The sequence below is a fragment of the Ptychodera flava genome, unplaced genomic scaffold (assembly GCF_041260155.1).
Source record: "Ptychodera flava strain L36383 unplaced genomic scaffold, AS_Pfla_20210202 Scaffold_42__1_contigs__length_1331906_pilon, whole genome shotgun sequence".
Lineage (NCBI taxonomy): Eukaryota > Metazoa > Hemichordata > Enteropneusta > Ptychoderidae > Ptychodera > Ptychodera flava.
Window position 1 is genome coordinate 1,297,262 of NW_027248364.1, and position 26,306 is coordinate 1,323,567.

The window sequence follows — 26,306 nt, forward strand, 5'->3', positions numbered from 1 at the left end:
GTATATTTGGATCAATTTTTGCCATTTTTGGTCAAAATATTTGTTTCTCAAAAGTTACTCATCTGATAGCTTTGATATTTGGTATACAGGTTCCTAGGCTTTATCTTAATGTAATATTGAAATTATGATGAAATCTTCAATTTTGTATTTTTGCAGCTAATTTTGCCATTTTTGGTCAGGCCATCCTGAAATGAGCTATCAAAGATATCCACCTTCTTCATCAATACATGTGTCACAAAAAATTATTCTCTACATAACACAGCAGAGCTCTGTCGACTGTTGGGTCGCTTGTTTTTTCAAAACCGCTGGTCAGACAGCTTTAATATTTGGTTTACAGGTCCCTAGGATGACCTTAGTGAGATAATTTCATACAGTCAGGAAATACTTAATTTTGTATCCATGTCTATAGTAGCTTCAGGGACTTTGGCCCTATGTTTATGTATTGCAAAATATTGCACTGTATTGTTTTGGGGTGTAACAGCCAGTGTTGCATTGGCACTATGATTCTTTTGACATACATGTGGTTCAGTGCACATGTAAAAAAACGTAACAATCACTTTGGATACACTTTTACAATTCATTTCATTCTGATGATTGCATCATTGTCAAGTTGCACTGAACAAGGATTGATTCTAGATGGGTATACCGGGGTGGTGGGAGCTTATGCATGATTTCCTGGGACATAATTACAGATTGTAGGTATGCTGATACAGAATGACGCTGTGTTGGATTTTTCAACTTCGAACTTTTGTTTAGTGGTTGGGATTGGTTGGGGGGGGGGGGGGGGGGGTGAGGCCAAGCACAATTAGTTGTGTTTACTCTCCATGATTCCCTCAAAACATTATTTTGCCATCAATCCATTCATATATGTGTTTTGTGTTTTGTAGTGTTTCAACCAATGACAGAAAACTACAACTCCTAAAAGTTAATCTTTCAACCGTTTATTAGATTCAATTTCAATTACGTAATTTTCATCACATTATACATTGTCAAAAATGTTCACTTTGTACCAGATGAAGCATTCAAACCTTAACACACTGGACCACACAACAACCACATTGATTCTCAGTGATAATACAAAGCTTGATGTGACACTTTGGTACAGGGCTGGTGCAGGGAATTTTCAAATATTGCATAAAACTGTTCACTCCTATTCCCTGTTGACATGTACACAATCAACATTGATTACAATAAGCTAAACCATTGTGGTGAAATGGGTTAAACTGTCTCAGACTTCAGAAGTATCATGGACACACTGACTGAAAACTGTATTTAGGACTTGTTAGACAGCAAGAAACATTAAGTCTATAAAACAAAACATCTTTCATTTGATATTTCCCAGTCTGAATGACTCTCGTTTCAGAGTGCAATTACTGCACTCCTAAAATAATTCAATGTTTGGAGTGAAATAATTCAATGTTTGAAGGGAAATAACTCACTAAATGGCAGTGATATCGCACCAAACTGTGCAGTATTTCTCTTCAAATTGTTTGTTAACACCACCAATCTTTCATCAACTAAACTGGAAAGTCCTCTATCATTCAATAAACAAGTCATCGTTGATGACACAGTCCCCACTTGTTAATGGGTACTTTGATTACATGTCCTCAGAGAGGATAGAGTCCTCTTCATTAGGTCTGTGATAAAAATACTTTTGAATAAATTCGCTTGATACATGTCTGAGTTGTAGTTCAGGACATGAAAAAATCGTAATAAAATGGCCACATGTCGGCCATATTGGATCGTATCACAAAACAAATCGATGTGCATATGTATGACATAGGTCAATGTCCTTGTACCAAGTTTGAATAAAATCCGTTGAGATATGCCTGAGTTATGGCTCTGTACATGAAAAAATCGTAACAAAATGGCCGCACGGCGGCCATATTAGATCGTATCACATGAAAAATTGACGTGCATATATATGACATTGGTCAATGTCCTTGTACCAACTTTGAATAAAATCAGTTAAAACATGCCTGAGTAATGGCTTTGTACATGAAAAAATCGTAATAAAATGGCCGCCTGGCGGCCATATTGAATCGTATCACAAAATAAATCGACGTGAATATGTATAACATAGGTCAATGTCCTTGTACAAAGTTTGAATAAAATCGGTTGAGATATGCCTGAATTATGGCTCTGTACATGAAAAAATCGTAACAAAATGGCCGCCTGGCGGCCATATTGGATCGTATCACAAACAAATTGATGTGCATATCTATGACATTGGTCAATGTCCTTGTACCAGCTTTGAATAAAATCGGTTGAAACATGTCTGAGTTGTGGCTCTGTACATGAAAAATCATAATAAAATGGCCGCCTGGCAGCCATATTGGATCGTATCAAAAAACAAATTGACGTGCATCTGTATGACATATGAAGTAATCCTTGTACCAAGTTTGAATGAAATCGCTCCAGGCATCTCTGAGATATCTGCGTGAACGGACGGACGCACGCACGGACGGACGCACGCACGCACGCACGGACATGACCAAACCTATAAGTCCCCCGGACAGTGTCCGTGGGACTAACAAGAAAGCTGAAAACAATGAAATCAGGACTGAAATCCATAAGAACTAGTTACCAGTTCTGATTTCTTGAAAAGGAAATTCTTGCTGTGAATACAGCCATACCGGGTACATGATTGGAAGATCTCTAGTAGCAAATGAACAATGATCTATTTTACGCTAGATACAAACACTGTGCTAAAAAGGTGTGAAGTATGCTTTGTGAACAATACCAGTGTACTTGTCTTACTGGAGACTCGTGTGACAAACTACAAACTTTATTGTGACCAGTGTTGAAGTCTATGCTGCTTTACTTCACAAATCTGGAGGCAGCGAAAACACAGAAACTTTTTCAGTTTTGGGGTGAAATGGATGTTGTGAAAAGCACAAAAGATGTTGTCCAAATATCCATAACTTGGGCTTACAAAGATAATTGTTACCGTCTTTTACACTCAACAAATGTCATAATGAAATCGTCATGGCAAACAAGTAACTCTAACACAGTTCAATCCACTCCACTACAATGGTGGATCAAAGTTTTACATGAATTTGCTGAACAAAATGCTACACTGATATTACAATGCAGCAAACATAAATAAAGAATAAAAAAATAAACATGGCAGTTCAAACTCTTTGAAATGACTGGAATCTATAAACACCTGCTTGAAAAATCACTTTAATTTTGAATATTGCTGATGAAAATTATTATTATGCACATGACAAATGAAATCATTTCCTAACACCTATCACCAGAGTATAACAACAGCCACACAAACAACTTCCGTTATCCTGATAGACCACACTCCAAACAGTGATGGCACCTGACTTGAGGCTTTCACTCACGACTCACAACTCACTCTGCATAACACACTGGCCTCAATATTTCTACTCATGTCACAATGAGATGCACTCATGTTGGCATTCTGAGTTCATAATGTCTTCCGAACATGGCATACTAGTATATATCTAAAAGCAAAACTTTTGGGCTAATGTGCAGCGCCTAGGAACTGTTACCTATTGGTTGGCTCAATCTTGCCGTTATTATTGAATTATACACAATAGACTCCCTAAGTTGCTGTGAATAGTGACCATCGGACCAATCAGAAGCCAGCTGCACATCAGCAGAAATGTTTTGATTGTTCTTTGAGTGATGTAAGCCTTTCTCAGAACACCACCACTGTGTTTGGAGTGTGTACTAATACAATGGTTGTGTCTGCCAGTTTTCAGTTTCCCCTTTCTAATAATTGTATCACTACATCTAACTTGCATTGAGAATTGTGAAGATTTTAACCAATTCAGCCCATCTGTAAATAATGCATCTTTTCATCTCATCTAGAACCCCCTACATATAGCAATGAATTGATCCAGCCTAGTGCTGCAATATAGACCACTGAGACTGTTCCACTGTAAAGCAAGGGGTGGCAAGGCTTGTGCCATTTGAAAGATCACAGGTTATGAGTGTCACAATGCCATGATGTTTGAAACCTGCACATCTTCACTGAAAGAGATTTTTAATGATGGAAAAGACGTGTCTTGGTGAACACCAATGTAATGCCATGCTCATCACATGCTTCTTTGATGATTTGGTCCTGGGCGGCTCCAGAGGGCGATGCGATGAACTCAACACCACTCTGTGAAACAAGACATGGTAAAAGATATTGGAGTCATCGTTCAAACGTGAAGATGATGAAATGCTGTGAATAATTTTCTTAGTAGACTGAAAAACCAGTCTTAAACATTTTCCTGTCCTCACTCTCATGTAATGCTTTATCATCAATTATCTCAATTTAAAGATTGATACAAAAACAATACAGTTTATCATCACAATATACATAGTACGGAGGAGTACATAGTTTATCATCACAATATACATTGAGTACGGAGGAGTACATAGTTTACCATCATAATATACATTGAGTAGAGAGTACATAGTTTATCATCATAATATACATTGAGTAGAGAGTACATAGTTTATCATCACAATATACATTGAGTACAGAGTACATAGTTTATCATCACAATATACATTGAGTAGAGAGTACATAGTTTATCATCACAATATACATTGAGTACAGAGTACATAGTTTATCATCACAATGTACATTGAGTACAGAGTACATAGTTTATCATCACAATATACATTGAGTACAGAGTACATAGTTTATCATCACGATATATACATTGAGTACAGAGTACATAGTTTATCATCACAATATACATTGAGTAGAGAGTACATAGTTTATCATCACAATATACATTGAGTATAGAGTACATAGTTTGTCATCACGATATATACATTGAGTACGAGGAGTACATAGTTTATCATCACAATATACATTGAGTACAGAGTACATAGTTTATCATCACAATATACATTGAGTACAGAGTACATAGTTTATCATCACAATATACATTGAGTACAGAGTACATAGTTTATCATCACAATATACATTGAGTACGGAGGAGTACATAGTTTATCATCACAATAAACATTGAGTACAGAGTACATAGTTTATCATCACAATATACATTGAGTAGAGAGTACATAGTTTATCATCACAATATACATTGAGTACAGAGTACATAGTTTATCATCACAATATACATTGAGTACAGAGTACATAGTTTATCATCACAATATACATTGAGTACAGAGTACATAGTTTATCATCACAATATACATTGAGTAGAGAGTACATAGTTTATCATCACAATATACATTGAGTAAAGAGTATATAGTTTATCATCACAATATACATTGAATACAGAGTACATAGTTTTATCATCACAATATACATTGAGTACAGAGTACATAGTTTATCATCACAATATACATTGAGTAAAGAGTATATAGTTTATCATCACAATATACATTGAGTAAAGAGTACATAGTTTATCATCACAATATACATTGAGTACGGAGGAGTACATAGTTTATCATCACAATAAACATTGAGTACAGAGTACATAGTTTATCATCACAATATACATTGAGTACAGAGTACATACCGGGTAGTTTATCATCACAATACACATTACCGTATTCCTCCGATTCTAAGACCCCGTCCGTTTATAAGACCCCCAGGGTTATTTTATCAATTTGTAATTAGCTGTTAGTTCGTTTATAAGACCCCCAGGGGGTACACCCGAATTTTGACTGCAACAATAGAGCCATTGTCATGTTATGAGACCAGAATATCCACAACACCTACGCTGCTTATCAAAGTCACAAACAAGTGTCAAAGTGAAGTATCAAACCTCACACACACGCACACTATTGTTGGGTTTGGAACATGTCAATGGGAAGAGTTCTATCATTTCCCGGCGATAAAACTACACTTGGATTTCACTACCTAAATGAACAATATAAAAGAGTTGGATTTTTTAGCGTCTCGATTTAGTATAATGTCGTCTTTTCGTTACTGTCATTTTGCTACCATCAAAATAAGCAGATTTTCAACATCTGATTATGTACGAATCGAACATTTCGATGCAATTTGGCTACCATGAAATGAACATTTAGGATCGTTGGGTTATCGGACTTGTCGATCAAGTAGATTCGCTCATTTCATCACGATCAAACAAACACAATTTACACTCATACAAACACAAAAAAGTTTGGGTATCAGTAGTTCTCTTTTTGGAGACTGTTGTGGCCCTTAAAAGGGCCGTTTCATTTTTTTGGTCAGCGGCATGATTTGGTCTGTTTTAGTGAATATGTACGGTGAAAACAGTACCTCGGACTGATTGCTTTAGCAGAGGTACAGCCGCATTATTTGCCAAACACCGACGTGACATTTCTCTGCCATGCCAACTCTTGGAGAATTAATGGATGAATGCTTTCTTCTTTGCCTTCAAGTAGTATTTTTGTTGACTGACACGTCACGATCGATGATATTCGAAAGTAACCGTGCCCGGTATGAGTGCTGCATCTCGCTTCAAACTTTCAACTTTGCAACCATCTTGAACAACAGCTACAGCATATCGATCGTGTATGTTGTCTGCATCTCAGCGAAGTTCATACGGCAAACCAAGTTCTAGCTGATTGCGACGGTAGTTAGGCATGCCGACAGCGAGAATGTTTTTAATAATTACTGTTTTCTTGCCCATGACGACCGTGCACGGTCTTATGACTTTTCGGAAAATAAAGTCTACGATAAATCGATGCATTTTTATAGGATCTTGTGACGATGTCGCGAAATCCTTTTGTTGCCGTTATCAATAGAAAATTTGGGACGTGTGAATGACACGAGCTTTGAACTTGCTTCGCTCAACTTTTACACTTTTGTTTTCATACTACTGAGGCAAAAGACTACGGCACATGAAAAAGTTGCTCTTTAAATGGTGTGCTTATAAAGATTTTTTCAACAGTTTTCTATCAGGTAAGGTATCTTTTGTGATCATTGTGAATAGCTGCACGTTTTCTCTTACGTTCAAATTTACCATTAAAGTATAAAAAGATTTTTTCAACAGATTCTATCACGTAAGTTTTCTTTGTGATCATTGTGAAGCGCGGCAAGTTTTCTCTTACGTTCAACTTTACCGTATAAGCAACCAGTGAAAATAGAAATATCATTGGTATCGTAAAATCTTTCAAAAAGACTTAATGACGACGATATCGACTTCGACTGGTTTGACTTACCGGTAGATGAAGAGGGCAATTATTGTGTTGACAAACGAAACGCGATATCCAAAGTTTCTTCCGCGCACGAACTGAAAATTCTTTGAATTTCTTCCGTTTATGTTTCATCAATTTTGTAGTTTTTCTCATGTAATGAAGGTATTTATTGTTTGAACGGCATTTGTGTGTGTCCTTTCCTGAACTAGTCCCAGCAATGAGTAGAACGATAGTGTAACAGATTTTCAAGATTATGCACGCTTTCGAAGTCTTGCGAGGGAAAAATACCCAACTTCATAAGTTTAAACGGCCCTATACAATTACAGTTCGAACAAAAACGTGCATGATCGTACCATATTCCGAACAGTTTATCATAGATGACTGAATTCCACATCCACGTCCATTTCGGTCATCGATACAAGTAATAAAAGAAACTTCAGGGTTTATTGCAAAAAATTCAACACATCAAATAAGCAGATTGGCGCAGCAATCTTTCGTCTCGGCCAGCCAATGCTTCAACACTTTACCTGTTCGAGCCTGCCTGTTCGTAAGATCACATTTCGTTTCGAGATACGGTTAGACTTTTTGAAACTAGGAGCAAAATAATAAAACTCACAACGTGTTATTACAGTAAATGAAAATCGTACATAGAAAACATCGGACGGACACCATCCCACTGAACAGAATTTTACCTTGACCTCATGCACTGACACCTTTGACCTATTGCGTAAATTGACCAATCACAGCCAGCGGAACTTCAGGGACTTTCCCTTCACTCATTGTCTGACCTTTGTGGCCATGCTATGGGGAGCTAGCTGCTGCTGAGGAACGTACTTGTTGTACAAAGTTTCGTGGTGATTACTATTCACGAAATACAAAGATTTATTGCTATCGTATTGTTTAGTAAAAGAAGGTATGGCAAATACGTTATATTTCAAGACTTGTGGATCTCCATTAATTTATACTTGTACAGATTCGACTGCCAGTATCTACACAGCATGGCCATGAGTCGATATCACAAAGTATGAGTTGTCTGTAGCGCGAATCAAAAAATCATTGGCATAAAAATTTGCATAACATTGCATAAATTAGCATAAATTAACTTCGACGTTCGGTTTCGCGGTGACATCAGTTTATTAGACCCCCTATATCTTTTTCGTCATCTTTGGTTCTGAAAAGGGGGTCTTAGAATCGGAGGAATACGGTAAGTACATAGTTCTATTATTCTTACCTGATATGCCCTGTCAATGTTATCTCTGAATGGAAAGAATGCATCGGAACTCAGCGCTACACCTTTCAACTTAGCGGCCCATTCTTCACGTTCAGCCTATAAATATCCAAAAAGCGAATTAGTGCCCTGATGTTAGTGTCTTATGGAGAATGTCCCTGTGTATTGTGGGACTGGGAATGACTCTATGCATACAGTTCTGATGTACTGTAATTGTTGAAAACTTGTAATTCAGACAAAAATATACACAATGCTGTTGTCAATTTTGACAGAAATTCAAATTTTATTGTTGTAGCATCACTGGATTAGAGTTGCAGATAAGAATTGTTCTGAGCCTTGATGTGTGATTTCATTCTTTTCCTTAAAACACTGATGACAAAAAGTATCATTTGCAATATTCCCATACTGGTCATTTCTTAAATGACATTATAAAATAGCTACTATTTCAGACAAATCTTGTTTTGCACATTGATGGTACAGCTACACAATCACATGAAATAAACCCTACTGATCTGAATGATGATATTTCTGTGAATGGTGTTAATCTTTTAAATTCATAAATTCAACCTGATTACATACAAAATCAAGCCACTTTCTACAATGATGCAATAACCATTGAAAGAACAGCAATGCTACAAGAAATGAATAAGAGCAGATTTTTACCTTGGATAGCTGTTCAGGTGGTGTTTCAAACATGGCTTCCCATGATGCTTTGTCCATATCCTGTAATCAAAACCATCAGAAATTACATCAATCAGTTATTAACATCAAATTTTTAGCAGATTTTATTGTTAGGCATACCTTCATAGTATATGGAAAATGAGTTACATTTTATTAATTGCAACAACACCACAGTCAGACAGATTGAATGGTGACTGTTGGAAACTAAACTGGTAACTGACAGTAACTACACTCACAAATATCTGATACAGGTCAAAGGTCGATTCAATACACTCACCTGTCCCACAGTTCCATTGACATAGATATCAATAGCGTTAAATCTCTCAGCTCGTTTCACACCTTGTTTAAATTTAACTTCTAGAACCTTGGGATGCTGACGTAACCACCTACAATGCAATGAAAACTGATGATGCTTAAAGCTGTAATTTTCAATCCCAGGTTCTGGCATTAGTGGAGTTCTCCTCCCAGTCAAACACTTGGCCAGTACGATGTTTGATTTCTATAACATTAATTACACAAACTGATCTCAACCGTTTGGCGCTTTTTGCTAATTCTGCAAACAGAGTTTATACAAGCGTTTGATTGACGATTGGTTCAAATCGGCAACGGTCACTGATTGCCCACCCACCAACGCTCGAATTTCCTAAAAAATAATCTTCCAGTTGCATTAGAATTTGAATATAACCACAGAGTTCAATCAGCAGCAGCTTCGCACTAACCGTTCGGCAGTCTGTCTGCGTTTTTGCAGCTGGAAAAAACCCTAAAAAGTGGCATTTTCTGGAGCATGTGCACATGTGTTGCTTATTTGGTGTCCACTTACACAATGAACGCCGCCATAGCTTCTCGCCCTTTTAAAGGGAGGCTCCGGCTTTAAGAAGATAATGCCGTATCAGTAATGAGATCACTTGATAGAAGTGTTGTGGCATCCTTTACCATGTAGGTGTAAATAAATGGGGCACCTGCCTCAGATCCCCCAGCTTGTGGTGTGGGTGTTTGCTTGGCTTTGAGTAATTCTTTGTACACTTACCAATTATTTGCCTTATCACCAGCCAGTCTGGTGCAATGTATCCTGGATTGTTGTCCAGCTCCTATTCCAATCACCTGACCATCTCTGGCATAGCAGACAGAGTTGGACTGTGTGTATTTCAATGCTATGGTGGCTACAATCAGATCCCTGATGGCAGACTCTGGTAACTGGAGATGAAACACAGATAAGTGTCAGACAAGTCGGTCTTTAGTGACCATTACATATCATTGCCTGAATACATGGGTTTATGTGCCACGAGAGCAGTTAAAAATTTGCCAAACTCCAAAAGGTCAAATTGTTTCCTGCTGCGAGGACCATAAACCCATGTATTCAGACAATAATATTTTTATTACATGCTTCTTCACAGTTAATACTATATGACATTGGGATAGATGCAGGAAACTGGTCCCAATATCATTCACAGGGCCCAATAACTTCTCAGATGTTCCTATTCAAATCAATGCACTCATTAGCAAATACATAGAGGCATGTAATAAAGAATCCTGTGACCAGCAACTCGGAGGTGATTGGTCTTGAGTAATCACCCAGTCTTCCCTGATCAATACCTATCTAAGGACTTTATTAGCAATTGACAAGGACGTTTGAGATTGAAAATACCATTTTGAGACTATAATTTTCACAGTTTATCATTTTTGTTGAACATTGTGCCTGTCATATTTATGATATTATGACCAATAAATTTGCAAATTTTTACTCACATCTTTCTTGTCTGTTGCAATGTTTGAAACATTTCTTTGTTGATGACTGCATCATTGCGTCTCTGTTCCATCTGAAGACCAAACAGAGTTCTTGTTTCCATGGTAACAGGCTCATAATCTGGATCCATCTGCAAGGAGGAGGAGAAAATATACTGATGAGGTTCGGAAGAAAGGTGAGTGATGATAAAAGTGAAATAGCAATGAAGGGAAAATAAACTGGATGGCATACACACATACTGTACTTGGCACATACACATACTGTACTTGGCATACACACATACTGTACTTGGCACACACACATACTGTACTTGGCACTCACACATACTGTACTTGGCATACACACATACTGTACTTGGCACTCACACATACTGTACTTGGCATACACACATACTGTACTTGGCACATACACATACTGTACTTGGCATACACCACATACTGTACTTGGCACACACACACATACTTTACTTGGCACTCACACATACTGCACTTGGCATACACACATACTGTACTTGGCACTACACACATACTGTACTTTGCATACACACATACTGTACTTGGCACTCACACATACTGTACTTGGCATACACACATACTGTACTTGGCATACACACATACTGTACTTGGCATACACACATACTGTACTTTGCATACACACATACTGTACTTGGCATTCACACATACTGTACTTGGCATACACACATACTGTACTTGGCACATATACATACTGTATTGGCATACAAACATACTGTACTTGGCATACACACATACTGTACTTGGCACATACACATACTGTACTTGGCACTCACACATACTGTACTTTGCATACACACATACTGTACTTGGCACACACACATACTGTACTTGGCACACACACATACTGTACTTGGCATACACACATACTGTACTTGGCATACACACATACTGTACTTTGCATACACACATACTGTACTTGGCATATACACATACTGTACTTGGCATACACACATACTGTACTTGGCATACACACATACTGTACTTGGCATACACACATACTGTACTTGGCATACACACATACTGTACTTGGCACTCACACATACTGTACTTGGCATACACACATACTGTACTTGGCACACACACATACTGTACTTGGCATACACACATACTGTACTTGGCATACACACATACTGTACTTGGCATACACACATACTGTACTTGGCACATACACATACTGTACTTGGCACTCACACATACTGTACTTGGCATACACACATACTGTACTTGGCACTCACACATACTGTACTTGGCATACACACATACTGTACTTGGCATACACACATACTGTACTTGGCATACACACATACTGTACTTTGCATACACACATACTGTACTTGGCATTCACACATACTGTACTTGGCATGCAACATACTGTACTTGGCATACACACATACTGTACTTGGCATACACACATAGTTAAACACATTGTACTGACAGGGTTCATGATTATACCAAGTCATAGCATTCAAAGTGGGATATTGAAATAAATCTGTACAACCATGTTCTCTAAGACAATGTTTGAGATAGCCCTTTACAAGCAATATAGCCCTATACCAGTGGATATAGCCGTACATCACTGGATATAGCTCTACATCTATAGATATGGCCCTATACCAGTGGATATAGTCCAATAGCAGAGGACATATCCCTTCATCAATAGATAGGACTCTATACCAGTAGATATAACCTTACAACAATTGATATAGCCCTGTAAGAGTAGATATAGCCCTATAAGTAGATGTAGTCCTACACCAGAAGATATAGCCCTACACCAGTAGATATGGTCCTATATATGTAGATATAGTTCTACACCAGTAGCTATAGCCCTATAATAGTAGAGATAGCCCTATATCTATAAATATGGCCCTATACATATAGATATAGTCCTACATCAGTAGATATGGCCCTAAATGAGTAGATATAGCTCTACATCAATAGATATGGCCCTATACATGTAGATATAGTCCTATATACATAGATATCGCCCTCCACCAGTAGATATAGACCTACACCAGAAGATATAGCCCTTCACCAGTAGATTTAGCCCAACATCAATAGATATAGCCCTACACCAGCCCTACATCTATAGATATGGCCCTATACATATCGATATAGTCCTACATAAGTAGATATAGCCCTACACATGTGGATCTAGCCCTACATCAAAAATTATGGTCCTATACATGTAGATATAACCCAGTACCAGTAGATGTAGCCATATATACCATACATAGATATAGTTCTTCATCAGGAGATATAGCCCTCTTCCAATTGATCTAGCCCTACACCACTAGATATAGCGCCATACAAGTAGATATAGTCCTACACAAGTAGATATAGCCGTCAACAGTGGATATAGCACAACTCCAGTAGATATACTGGTAGCCCTCAACCAGTCGATGTAGCCCTTTACCAGTGAATACATAACCCTTAAACAGCAGATATAGCCCTACAACAGTAGATATACCCCTATATTCATATGGTCCAATACAAGTTGATATAGCCCTACTCTAATAGATATAGCCCAACAAAAGTAGATATTGCCTTCCACCAATAGATCTAGCCCTACACCAGTAGATACAGCCCTACACGAGTAGATACAGCCCTACACTAGTAGATATAGACCTACCACTGTAGATATAACCTTACACCAGTTGATATAGCCATAAACCAGAAGATATAATCCTACACCAGTGGATATAGCCCTACGCCAGTAGATATAGCCATCAACTAGTAGATATACCGGTAGTCTTACACCTGTATATATAGCCCTACACCAGTAGATAAAAACCTATGCCAGTAGATATAGTCAAACATCAGTGGGAATAGCCATAAACCTGTAGATATAGCCCTACACCAGTGGATATAGCAATACACCAGTGGGTATAGCCATAAACATGTAGATATAGCCATAAGCCATTAGATATACATGTAGCCCTACAGCAGTGGATATAGAAATAAACCATGAGATATAGCCCTACAAAAGTGGATATAGCCATACACCAGTAGATATAGCCATAAACCAATGGATATAGTTTTATACGAGTGGATATAGCCCAACACTAGTAAATATGGCCCTACACCCACACACACACTAATCTCAAACCAAATCAGTACACACACTATTTTCAATCAAATCCAAACACACCTTAAGAACACAATATTTTCCTCCTTTCTTCTTGGATAAGATCTGTAAGGCTTCATCTTCATATCCTGGAGCAATGATTCCGTCTGACACCTTCACAGGGTAAAAACACAGAAGATTACTGACAACAGAGTATCTTTAACAAAGAGTTTTACAACTTACAAGTCTCATACAGACTGACAAATAAACATGCAAATTTCTTCTGTAGAATGCTGTGATATTGTATTCTGTTTTTAGAATAAGAAGCAAATGATATGGTTATAATTGAAGGGAGAAGGGCGGCACGCCAACCATTAGCATAAGAAAAATTGACCTTTGACCCTCTTACCTCCCTTGAGATGATCTTGGCAGTGGGTATATCACAGATATCAGACAATGCAATGAAATCACCAAATGATGACATACGGTCTGCACTGTCAATGTTAAATCAACACAAAACATCCAATGTTACAGATATGATTAAAATGATCAAATTACAATTTTTATGTCTTGTGTTATTCAAAGGGAAATAGTCATCAGAACTGGGCATGTGCGAGTTTCTTGTTTACAAACAATGTATTTTGTGCACGATATCTAGATGCATCTCATCACCATAGCTACAACATTTAAATTATACAATGTAGATTATGACACTGACAGACATGTTTTAACTTTCATCAATCACCATCGTACCTTAGATACAGTGTTTACATTGGTGGCATGGGTCCCATATGACCTTTGAGTGTAGTTCTGACCACTGTATCTCTTTAACAAGACAACACTCTTGCTGTCCCCACACAATCTCTCTCTCTCTCTCTCTCTCACACACACACACACACACACATTCTTTCCATTACCTTTCTGTATGAGTTTAATCGGTATTTTATAGAAATTCGACATGCATCTCTTGATGTTCAAAGATATTTAAAATCTTTGATCCAATTTACAAATTAATGGAAATCTCTTAGTGTACAATTTTCTGGGAGAAAATTAGTAACTGAATGGTTTTGTAACGTTTCATGATAGACAGACTGACATGAAATTTTTCCAGTGTGCCACAAACAAAGTAATTGGCTGGACAATGCTGTGAGGGCAGACTTCAAAACCACTATTGTTACCTCTGGCTCTAGCATAGGCCGTAGCAAGCGGTGTCAATGATGACATCATATCATCAACCATACACAACTTAGCCTGCTCTGCAGACAACTCTGTACCAACTCCAGCTCCTGTCAAATTAAATTACAGCAATACATCAAGAATATCAGATACTACAGATTGTAGTAAATGATTCAATGGCCCTTTCACCCATATTCCCTCTCACACAATCTGTAACACTTAAATTTTCCAACTTCCTATCCACAGAACTATCAATTTGATAACCCACATTTTCTACTTATGTCAATAAAATCAAAGTTTACTTTGAGCATTACAAATCTATTTTATTCAAACCTCACTTTAGAGAACTTTGGTAAATATAATAACAAATATTAATTGATTGACTGAATGGTTAGCTCGTAATGTTCTTATGGAAAACTATGAGATACAACTGCTTCTGATGTGATATGACTGTTTCCGTGGCAAGTAAACTTTAAGCTGTACTGAATAGCTTACCGGCAGGACTGACATGTTTGAATGATGCAGCAGCCGGCAGATTGAGGGCAGCCTTCAACTCTTTCACCAGCTGCCATGAATTGAATGCATCACACAGATTGATAAATCCAGGTGCTCCATTTAAAACTGTCATTCAAGAGAAAGTAACAACAATGGTCAGAAAACCGTGGTCCATCAATTCGATAGTTGGTACTCAACTGACACAGCAACAATGCAAGCATTCATCGTACTTACTCACTCCACGAAAGTTAATCTAAACCTTGGGATTTGTTTACACATTGTTGAACATCATAATAATCATAACTGAAATGAACAGATAACTGGCTGGTTTATAAACATAACATAATATGAGGTTATTACAAAAATACCGCAAAGGATGCACAAGGACATTGGGGCAGCGTATCGCCCGACACAAAGTTGAGGGCGATGCGTGGCGACAATGTCCTCGTGCATCCTTTGCAGTATTTTTGTAATAACCTTATTATTATACATCTTACATTTGTGACTGGGGCATCAAATTGTCTGTTTTCGTACAATGTCAACAATTTTTATTCGGCTTTATAGTACAAGTGTGGAACGCTTTCTCGGACGCGCTTCTGCAAGTTCTGGATAGTGTGTGTGCACTATACACGTACGTACAGAGCGCGCGCGAGACATGTTCTAGCACTCGTCCAATGAGTCCCTTGAAACCGTTCAACAGTGAACGCGCACATACAGCCTGGCTTTTAAACATATTGTCAGAAAGAGTCTTAATCTCATTTTAAATTTTGTCATCACCAGATTCAAGGAAATGTACCTTCACAAAATATTTTACAGAAAGATTCTTGATGAAAGTTGAGATCTCATCAGTACTAGACTTCACATCTCACCTTTGACTGGCAGTTCAGGCAGTGTTGTATACAGCTGTGCAGGGGCTTGGTGTGGGTTCATACCGTATCTCAGTGGTAGTTGTGATACACCCTGGCTGTACTCTTTTCTGAAGTAATTAGAGATAGCAGCATCATACTCAGCTGTGTGGTTGAATGCCTGCAACACAAAACATAACGATGAAAGGCTATAAGAAGACCAGGAACTTTGTGATCTATCTAAACCCTGAAATCCATCTCAGGGATTGAAAAACAGGCCTTTAACCCTTTGAACCCGGCTTGGACAGAAATGTCCGATGACGTCATGGAGTAATAATAATGGTTTATTTATATAGCATCTAAATCCACATAAAACAGTGATCAGAGACGCTTAAAATACACCTTAAAAAAGTAAATTAACAAAAGCAATTTTAAGAATGACTACAAGATTGAAATTTCAGATATTAAAAAAGAATTAAAATCAAAGACAACCTAAAAAATCTAATTTAAAAATGTAAGTCTAAAAAGGTAGGTTTTTAGCAAACGCTTAAAACTACTAAAGTTTGAACATAAACGAATGTTCAGTGGAAGAGCGTTCCACAATTTGGGAGCAGCAGCAGTGAAAGCTCTGTCACCATATTTCTTTGTTCTCACTCTGACCAAACACAACTTGAAATGCTCTGCCGAACGTAGATTTCGCCTTGGGGTTTAACAGCTTAACATTTCTGTGAGATATTTTTGGGCAGAACCATGAATACATCTGAAAGTGATTATCAAGATTTTAAAAGTAATCCTTTGATGAACTATCAACCAGTGCAATTCCTGTAAAAGTGAAGTAGTGTAAGCATGACGATTCGAAAGGGTAACAATCCTGGCAGCAATGTTTTGTATGTGTTGGATACGACTAATTGAATATTGAGGTATACCGTACAGCAAAGAATTACACCTGTCGATACGGGAGGTTATTAGAGCATGAACTAACTGTTCAGTAGTAGTCCTAGACAAATATTTACGGATGAGGGCAATGCGACGAATGTGAAACATAGTGGACTGACAGATCGAGCCGACGTGGGTTTTCATAGAAAGACATGAATCAAGAAGAACACCCAGGGACTTTGCATTACACTTAGCTGGAATCAATGCATCACCAATACGAATTTTCCTTGCTCCACTATCAGTGGGATCATTACATGAAGAAAAAATTACAAATTCAGTTTTGTCATCATTTAGACACAGGAAGTTAGAAAACATCCAGTTTCTGACATCAGAGATACATGCTTCAAGATTTGTGATTGTAACATCATAGTGTGCTCTCTGAAAAACCATGTACATGCTTGAGTCATCTGCATAATACAGCCGTGTTTAGAAATCACATCACCGAGAGGAGATGTGTAAATATTGAAAAGTATAGGTCCAAGGACAGAACCTTGAGGTACACCAGTATCAACGGAGTAATAAGGTGACTTAGCAGAGTCTACAATTACACATTGTCTACGATTTGAAAGATATGACTTAAACCAACTTAAAGCAGTACCAGTGATACCAAGGCGATACTGTAAGCGATTTAACAAAACAGTGTGATTGACAGTGTCAAAAGCAGCTGAAAGGTCTAGAAAAATGACAGATACATCATGCTTTGAGTCGAGAGCAAGTAAAATGTCATTGGTTACTTTTAAGAGAGCAGTCTCAGTGCTATGACCAGGTTTATAAGCAGATTGTAAAGGTTCATCTAAAGAATTACAAGAAATATGTGTCTTTAGTCTAATGGAAACAATATGTTCCAAAACTTTCGATAGAAATGGCAAGTTTGACACAGGACGGAAGTTTTTTAAGATGTTACAATCTAATGTGGATTTTTTCAGCAAGGGTTTAACAACAGCTTGTTTAAAACAAGTGGGTACCAACCCCGTATTTAGTGAATTATTACAAATTTCGGTGATGAAAGGTAACAGAACTGGAATAACAACTTTATCCTTCAAGATCCCGGTGGGGACAGGATCAAGACAGCAAGTAGACGAGTACCAGGGGGTCAGGGTGCAAAGGGTTAATAAAATGCACTGAATATGTCAATCATGAACAGTGAAAAGCTGTGAAACCTAAAGCAAATTAAGATATGTCAAAATTCAACAGGAATTCAGGTAAAACTCTGTACCTGTCTGTGCCAGTGGACACTACATATATTCTGCTACTTTTCTGAAATCTTAAAGTACATGCCATCTGTGAAATGTAGTGTTCTAATTTTGATTGCAATACTGACCTTGACAGCCAATGTTTTACGCATATCCAGAGTTGTATCATTGTTTTCTGATTTGGACATTTCATCAGCAATCCTGAAACAGATCAAATGACAAGACTATATCTGCTGATTTCATCACAGAATACACATCCAGGGTAGTACAGGACTGTCTTATTGCTGGATTTACATGGCTACTGGTCAGACGACTGTCATATAGCTCCTTGGATAATATTATCATGAGGAGCCTTTAACTTAGTTGTCATTATCACTACGATAATATACTGCAATAATCCTGGCCATAGAACAGCACCCTCAATTGGACTGCTTAGCTCCTTAGATATTATTATCATTATGACTGCTCAACTTACTTGTCATAATCACTGGGATATCACACACTACCCCGGTACAGTGATTCTGACCAAAGAAAAGTGTTCTCAATTGGGCCCCTTAGCTTGCTAGGTAAACTACCGTTATGACTGGTCAACTTACTTGTCATAATCACTGGGATCACATACAACAGTGACCCTGGCATGGTTCTTAGCTGCAGCTCTCAATAGAGTAACACCACCTGTCAAGTGAATAGCCACACATCAAATAAGTCCAACACCCCTTTAAAGTGCCGTGTTGGTATGATCCAATCTTCAATAACGGTATTATTGAACCAAAATGGATGGACTCTCAGTGCGATTGTTATGGTATTCAACATCATATTTTGAAACACTACAACTATTTTGCTTAAAAGTAAAAATATTTGCAGTTTAGAGTGTTTAACTTGCTGATATTGAGTTAAATGAAAATACCAGTATGTAGAGGTCATGTAGGGTCATCAGCATGGAAGGTCACAACATTAGCATTGATTGATATCATTGGTAACATGATAAGTTAGCTACACAAATCACAGTATTAGAGCAATGTGAAATATGACAGATAATGATGACATACGATATCATCTGTTCCACTGCATCAGAGACAGTTACACCTTCCTTGGATATGGTCTTTACAAATGGATACAAATTACAAGCTACCAACCTGTCAACAAAGGACAGTTTGTTAAAATTGACTTACTTTTGCATGACAAAAGGGCTTTAATATTTCATTTGTCTTCTTTCAGGACATAAAAGCAAAAAAAAACTGATAACGCGCACCCTGCTTCAAAACATCTTTGTAATCAAGACGCTTTTGTCCATATTGAGAAAACATTCTAAAAGCTTGTTTACAAGTAGAATAGAATTTTTTCTGCATTAAAGACATCTCCTTAAAACTGGTTCTTTTCTTATTCCACACTACATGGATTTCACTATACAGTCAAACCTTTCAACAAGGGCACCATTGAAAATGCAAAAAATGTTGATGTTCTCAGTTGAGAGATGTTCTCAGAAGCCATGCATTCAACTTGTAAGTAAAAATATTTCTACATTTGTCCAACAAGTCACTGATAGGTGTCCAAATCAGAGAAATACCCTCACTGACAGGTTTCCTGGTGTTTTTGTAGTAAAAAATGACAGAAACCTACTTGACATATTGGAATCCTTGTTTATCCATATCTCCACGGTCAGATTCCATGTCTCTTGCCAAGATACCTGCAGACAGACACAATCACAGAGTGAAAATGGAGAAATGAGATCCCAGTTCAACTCTCACTATCAAATAATCAACAAGTTGTGTGAATTCTCACATTTATTTTGTTGCTGGTGTCAGTTTGTTTTGTTGCAGTTGTTAAACCTTTATTGTATTTGTACAATAAAGGTTTAACAGACAGATGAAACACAGTTTTTATTAGTCTGTCAGAAATACAAAGTCCAAGAAAGATCTTTTTTAGTAAAATTAATTTCTCAAACGATACAAATTAAAAATCAGCTTATTCTCTTCTAACAAACCAAGAGTTATCTTTTAATGAACAACTTGCAGATTATATTTTTACTTATATAAACAAAGAAATACCTAGTTATATTTATTATTAGCTACTATTATTATACTGTATTACTTTATCTTTATTGAAGAAAAATTTGAACTTTTTTTGTATCACACTTTTATTGCCACAAATGTGATGTAAATCCTATATTTACAAGCAAGCAATAAAATATTATTATTATTATTTATACATCAAGATCCTGAAGGGGATACAATTTCCTAATTCCCCTCGTAAAAGCCGGATTACCGTAAATCTATGCAAATGTAAATAAGCCACACTGCTGATCGGACCTGTTGTATTTGGTCCCAGAATCCCATAAATTTGCCATGTTCCAAGCGTTCATTGTTATTGAATCTTGCATATAGCGACTAAACTTGAGTCAAAAATAAACTGGAAAAATAATCCATTTATTGCGGGAGAACGCATATGTTTCAAAACGTGTTCCCTGTACGACCATTTGACCCCTCCTTGCATATGTTGTGAAAGTGCCCATCATGATTATTCAAATTCATCATATCGTCAATTTGACGCTACCAGAATTCAAAACCTCCCGCCCAGTGTATGCAAATAGATGCATCATCAGTAATACCCCTATTGTGTGCCCACGGTCCTGTAACTACCCGTTTAAGATGTATCTTTATTTAAAGTCATAATGAAGTTATAGCAAAAAGATTGTGCCAAATTTAGAAAATCTTCCTCTACACACAGTTCCAATATTTTAAATAAACTACCACATCTAAATGAAGATAATAGAAAAATAAGCAGACATGTTGATGACATATAATGGAATTTTCTGACATTGTTAATTGTTACCTCCATGAACAGCTGGATGCAGTGTTTTGACACGACCTCCTAACATCTCTGGGGCACCAGTCATGTCTGATACATCACTGAAATCATAAAATACACAATAATTTACTGACATCTGATACATCACTGGAATCATAAAATACACAATAATTTACTGACATCTGACATTACTGCATTTGAGGTTACTTTTTAAGTTCATTGAGTGGATAAAATATTTTCACCAGCTTATTTTTCTGTCAGTTGAATTTTTTTATATTTTATTATAGTTAGCACAATGGCAGCCATCTTGAATTTCAAGCATCAGTATTGGCTTTGTTTCTCTCAGACAAAAATTGTGTGCAGTCTGTGATTTTTATTCAGATTTTGAATGAAAGTAGCACAGTTTGAGAGAAATGAGATTGTATTGGAATAAAACCAACCTGACAGGAATCCCTGCATCCCGTATTGCCTTAGCAGTACCACCAGATGCAATCAGTTTTAATCCAAGTTTATGAAGTTTTTCAGCAAAAGGTACCAAGCCTTGTTTGTCTGAGACACTCAATAATGCTGTAATGTAAGAAAATAATCTTTTGTTGAATAAACACCAGATTTCGTTGTACCAAGCAATACATCCTTTTCACTAAATCAGATTTCTTGTAGTGATATTAGATTTAATTAAAATAATGTAAGTCTGATAAGTCTAAATTATATTAGCCCAACCTTTGTGATATGTCATAGATTATTTGACAAAAATACAATAGTCTTTTTTTTCAAATTGTATCTAATGTCTCATTTTAGTGTTTGTGAAAGTCTCATTTGTATCATGACTAAAGTTAATATTTGCCATTGCGGAGTTATTGGTGTGTTTTAGGATGTCTTTTAATCTGTACTGAAAATACTAAAAACACCTCCAATCTCCATTTCTTGCCTGCTAGTGTGCTTTACGTTTATCCAAGATATTTTTAAAAATAATGTATAAATGAGTCACTCTTTAGTCTTGACATAAATGACACTTGAAGTAACACTAAAATATACACAACTAAAATTATTTCAGCTGTAATAATGAATTTGAGCAAAGTTCTAACAGGACATGTTGAAACAAGATTGTGAAAGAACAATTTGATTCATTCTTCTGAATGGACTTCTTGTTATGTAACATACAGCAGTATAACCAATGAGGTCGGTTTTTACATGTATTCATGGAGTCAGCTGTTGTATTAGAATCAAGTGTTAAGTAAAACATTACACAACATTAAAAAAAAACTTAAAGAACTGACAACTTTCTTTTCTATTTACAATGAACTTTCTCACTATATATCCCATGAAATGCATTTCACAATGGTTATGTTGATTTTTATTGAATGAATAAAGTTTGCCAAATATTCAATAAACTTGTAAATTTTGTTTGCCAAATCATCCATTCAATATCTGTGTTGCACACCCAGGAATTTTAAATCTGGACACGCTGTGTCCCTGTACTGTTTCATTTTGCAAAATGTGGGGACAACATACATCAGTTGTCAATCAAGTTTTGTGTAGTTATTTTGTAACAAATTAGTTTCACAAAACAAAATTCAAACTACTGGGACCACATCAATCGCTATGTTTGAATTTGGGTCTGCCACCAATCAGAGCTCGGTCTGACAACAAGCAAGTTATGATATCAAGTGCATCGTTTTGATTGCTTTTAATCATAGCTCCGAAATACTAAGTATAAGCATTAAAATAATCATGCAAAACAAAGGATAGTACTTGCATGCAGACAATCAAACACGTCAACTCATGAATGTGCAAGAGTTGACCGCAGTAGCAGAGAATGTTGGACAACAGGTGCCCGCCGTACTGGGGACATTTTCACAAGGGTGCATCCTGGCTGCAACACTGCCATACCAGTGTATTGAAATTATGGTGTAACACTGTTATTGTAAAGTGACAACTTATTAAAATTCAACAAATGATAAAATCTGCTTGATATTTTTGTTTTTCTGTATGTCTCAATATTATTAAAAAAAAAAAAAAATTGTTTCTGTCATATGAATATAATGTAATACAGAACTTGACATAACTAGCTGTAAATCAAATAATAACAAAGAAATTAGTTCGGTCTTGATGAGAACATTACTGAAACCGTTTTGGAAAGAGGTTAGAATTTTAAATGAAAATTAATTGTAATTAAATTGTTGTAAGGCTTATTACTAAAATAAAAATTCATATACTTCCGATAAAATTTACAAAGACAGTTGGGTAGTTCTCTGGAAAGACAATATTCAATATCTTGTACATAAGAGGCCTGCAGTCCTGGACTGCACCAAACTGAGATCGTCCTTGAATTGAAAAAGTTCATTTTTTTTTGGTAATTATTTGGACACAGTTTGTGACAACGCTCACTCAATGACCGAGTCTATACGTGAATTATATAAGAGGGTTTTTGTTTTCCTGATCGACAAAATCAATGGACAGAAAATATTTTGTCCATACATGTTGGAAACACACCGGATATGTGTGAAGGATTGTGAATCGATTTGACCATGATTGAATGAAGTGGCTTTTGTTTCACAAAGGGCGAACAGAAAGACAAAAAGCTTGACTGATTTTTTCACATTTCAGATAGGAAATCTAATTCTACATAAGCACAAGATCGGCAAATTTTACGGGCGATCATCGACGGTATCTTCGGCATATGGATAGTCGGTGACAGCTTCATTCAGCGAACTCACCACGTGGGTAACACGCTGGGGAAATACGGAGTCATGCCTCGTACACTAGCGGGCCAATGCATAGCGTCCATGAAACACCTAATATCTCGCTTGAGAACATTAAAAATGAGCTAAATTGCCAACATTAGCGTTCTCGAACTTAAATGCACTAAAAGTCTGACAGGACACGACAAATGTCAGCGACTGACCTGAGAAATTTCGCCACCGACACAGACGTGACTTACCTAGCTGATTTGCCGCCATTGTTGTTTAAGCTATGACCTTTGACACGTGTTTTCATTGGAAAGTATTTCCGCGGGAGTTTCGAGCGTGACGTGACTTGGCTTGCCCAAGCTCTCTTTCTGTTTTTCCATCATGGAATAAAATGATCAAATCAATGAAAAGATGTATATATACAAAGGGGACGGTCGGGTGCCAGCCCCGAAGTGCAATCTGGGTAACCGAGACTGTAGTGAGTACCGACTTGGACGGTGACAACATGTATGTTTTCATACTGTTTGACTCGGATACCTTATATAGTTATGGCTGTTCTCAGCGAATCATTTTCTTTCTCCTTTGTCTATTTTGAGGGAGGAGGGAATGACCATATTTAATCGCTTCACAATCATTTTTTTCCAAGCAAACCATCATCTCTTAGATGTGTTCATAGTCTACGAATGAACATTTTTTATTTTCCTACATGTACTTTGAAATCCATTTGAGGCAACATTGAAGTCAATATCGCATTAACATAATCTTTGACATATAATATCATACAGTTCCCTTTTCGACTCGATCATAACATGTTTGTTAGAGTTGTGTTTAAGGGAGACGTACAGTTTCTAATCAAGAAATACCTTCGTAAATTATATGGCGATAGCCGTGCAAGATTCCGTGTAAAACAAAAGTAGTAGAAACTATTAGATTTTGAGGGCGCCCTTCTAAACTCATAGTTCATCCTGGCTGTGATATCGCGGCGGTACTTGTGGCGTGTATCGAACGCGCTCGGGTCATTGAGGTCATCGCCACAGTCCCGATGACCTCAATGACCCGATCGCCTTCGATACACGCCACAAGTACCGCTGCGATATCATAGCTAAGCTCATCCATGATCGCATTCCGTTGAGAGACGCACCGTCCACTACTCCTAGCTATCGTTTTGTAAATCTATGCACGAAAAAGAAATTCGTGTGTGTGGTGGGGGGGGGGGGGGGAGGGGGATTGTAAAAAGGAATTTAGAACAATACCCCTTCTGCTAAAAAGGAGTGTGCGTTCCTATGTTACTGACTTACCTGTTCAGTATTATACGTATTCTCTCCGGGAACATTTCATCTTTTTTCACTTCACTCTAATGCTGATACAATTAAATCATTGGAAGAAAGTAACGTGACATGATTTAATATATACAAAAATAGAAACAACAACAACAACAACAAACAACAACAACAATCAACAATCAACAAACTAGAAAGGGCCCGCGCAAACATAGATTTACCAGAACCAATACTTCATAGTGCTGAAAGGACAATTCCTTTATTCTAGTAATACCGTATTTCTAAACCGTAACCTACAACAGATTAAAGTTACATGGTGACAAAATAGCGATGACGTCACCCGTAGTTTTTCAAAAACAAATACTTCCAGTCACCAACAATCCAAGTCCGAGGACGGTTTATCTGTTTGTTGGATTTATTTGATTTATCTGGTGTTAAAAATATAAGTATTCTCTTCAGCAATATCAAAGCCTGTCCCTGTATGCGCATATTATTCTTGTATTTTGTTACGTGCAGAGAAAACGAACAAAAGGGTGAACTCAGCAGTTTCCGTTTAAACAAAATTTATTACGAAAACAAAACTAATTGCTAAGTTAGGGACAGAGTACAAGCTTTAAAAGTGTACAGACTACTTATCTCAGCTGGGACGGCAAAGCTCCAGTCTCAGAGTTGTAACAGTCAGTTGGATGAATGAACAGTCCTTTGGCTTGCAGGCTTGAAGCTGCACAAAGACCACAGTATAAATCCAGCGTTGACAGTGAAGGTCTTGAAAAGTCTTGAGAATGACTACTGCTGGAGTTTAGTAACACACAAGAGACACGATCCCAAAAGTCTGACTGGAAGCTGTGCACGTCCCTTTTATAAGGCATGTAAGAACAATCTAGAACTTTTATTGACATGCTAATTACTGTTCTAAATTATCTCCCTTACACAACTAATCAACTTTCCAGAACATTCCAAACATGACTAATTGAATTCAAGGTTGTGAGGTCATCAAGGGCAG

General features: G+C 37.1%; 1 pseudogene; it reads right to left on the minus strand.

The window, feature by feature from the left end:
* Positions 1 to 3,521: 3,521 nt before the first annotated feature.
* On the minus strand, positions 3,522 to 24,432 carry LOC139128067 (bifunctional purine biosynthesis protein ATIC-like; annotated as a pseudogene).
* Positions 24,433 to 26,306: the final 1,874 nt, after the last annotated feature.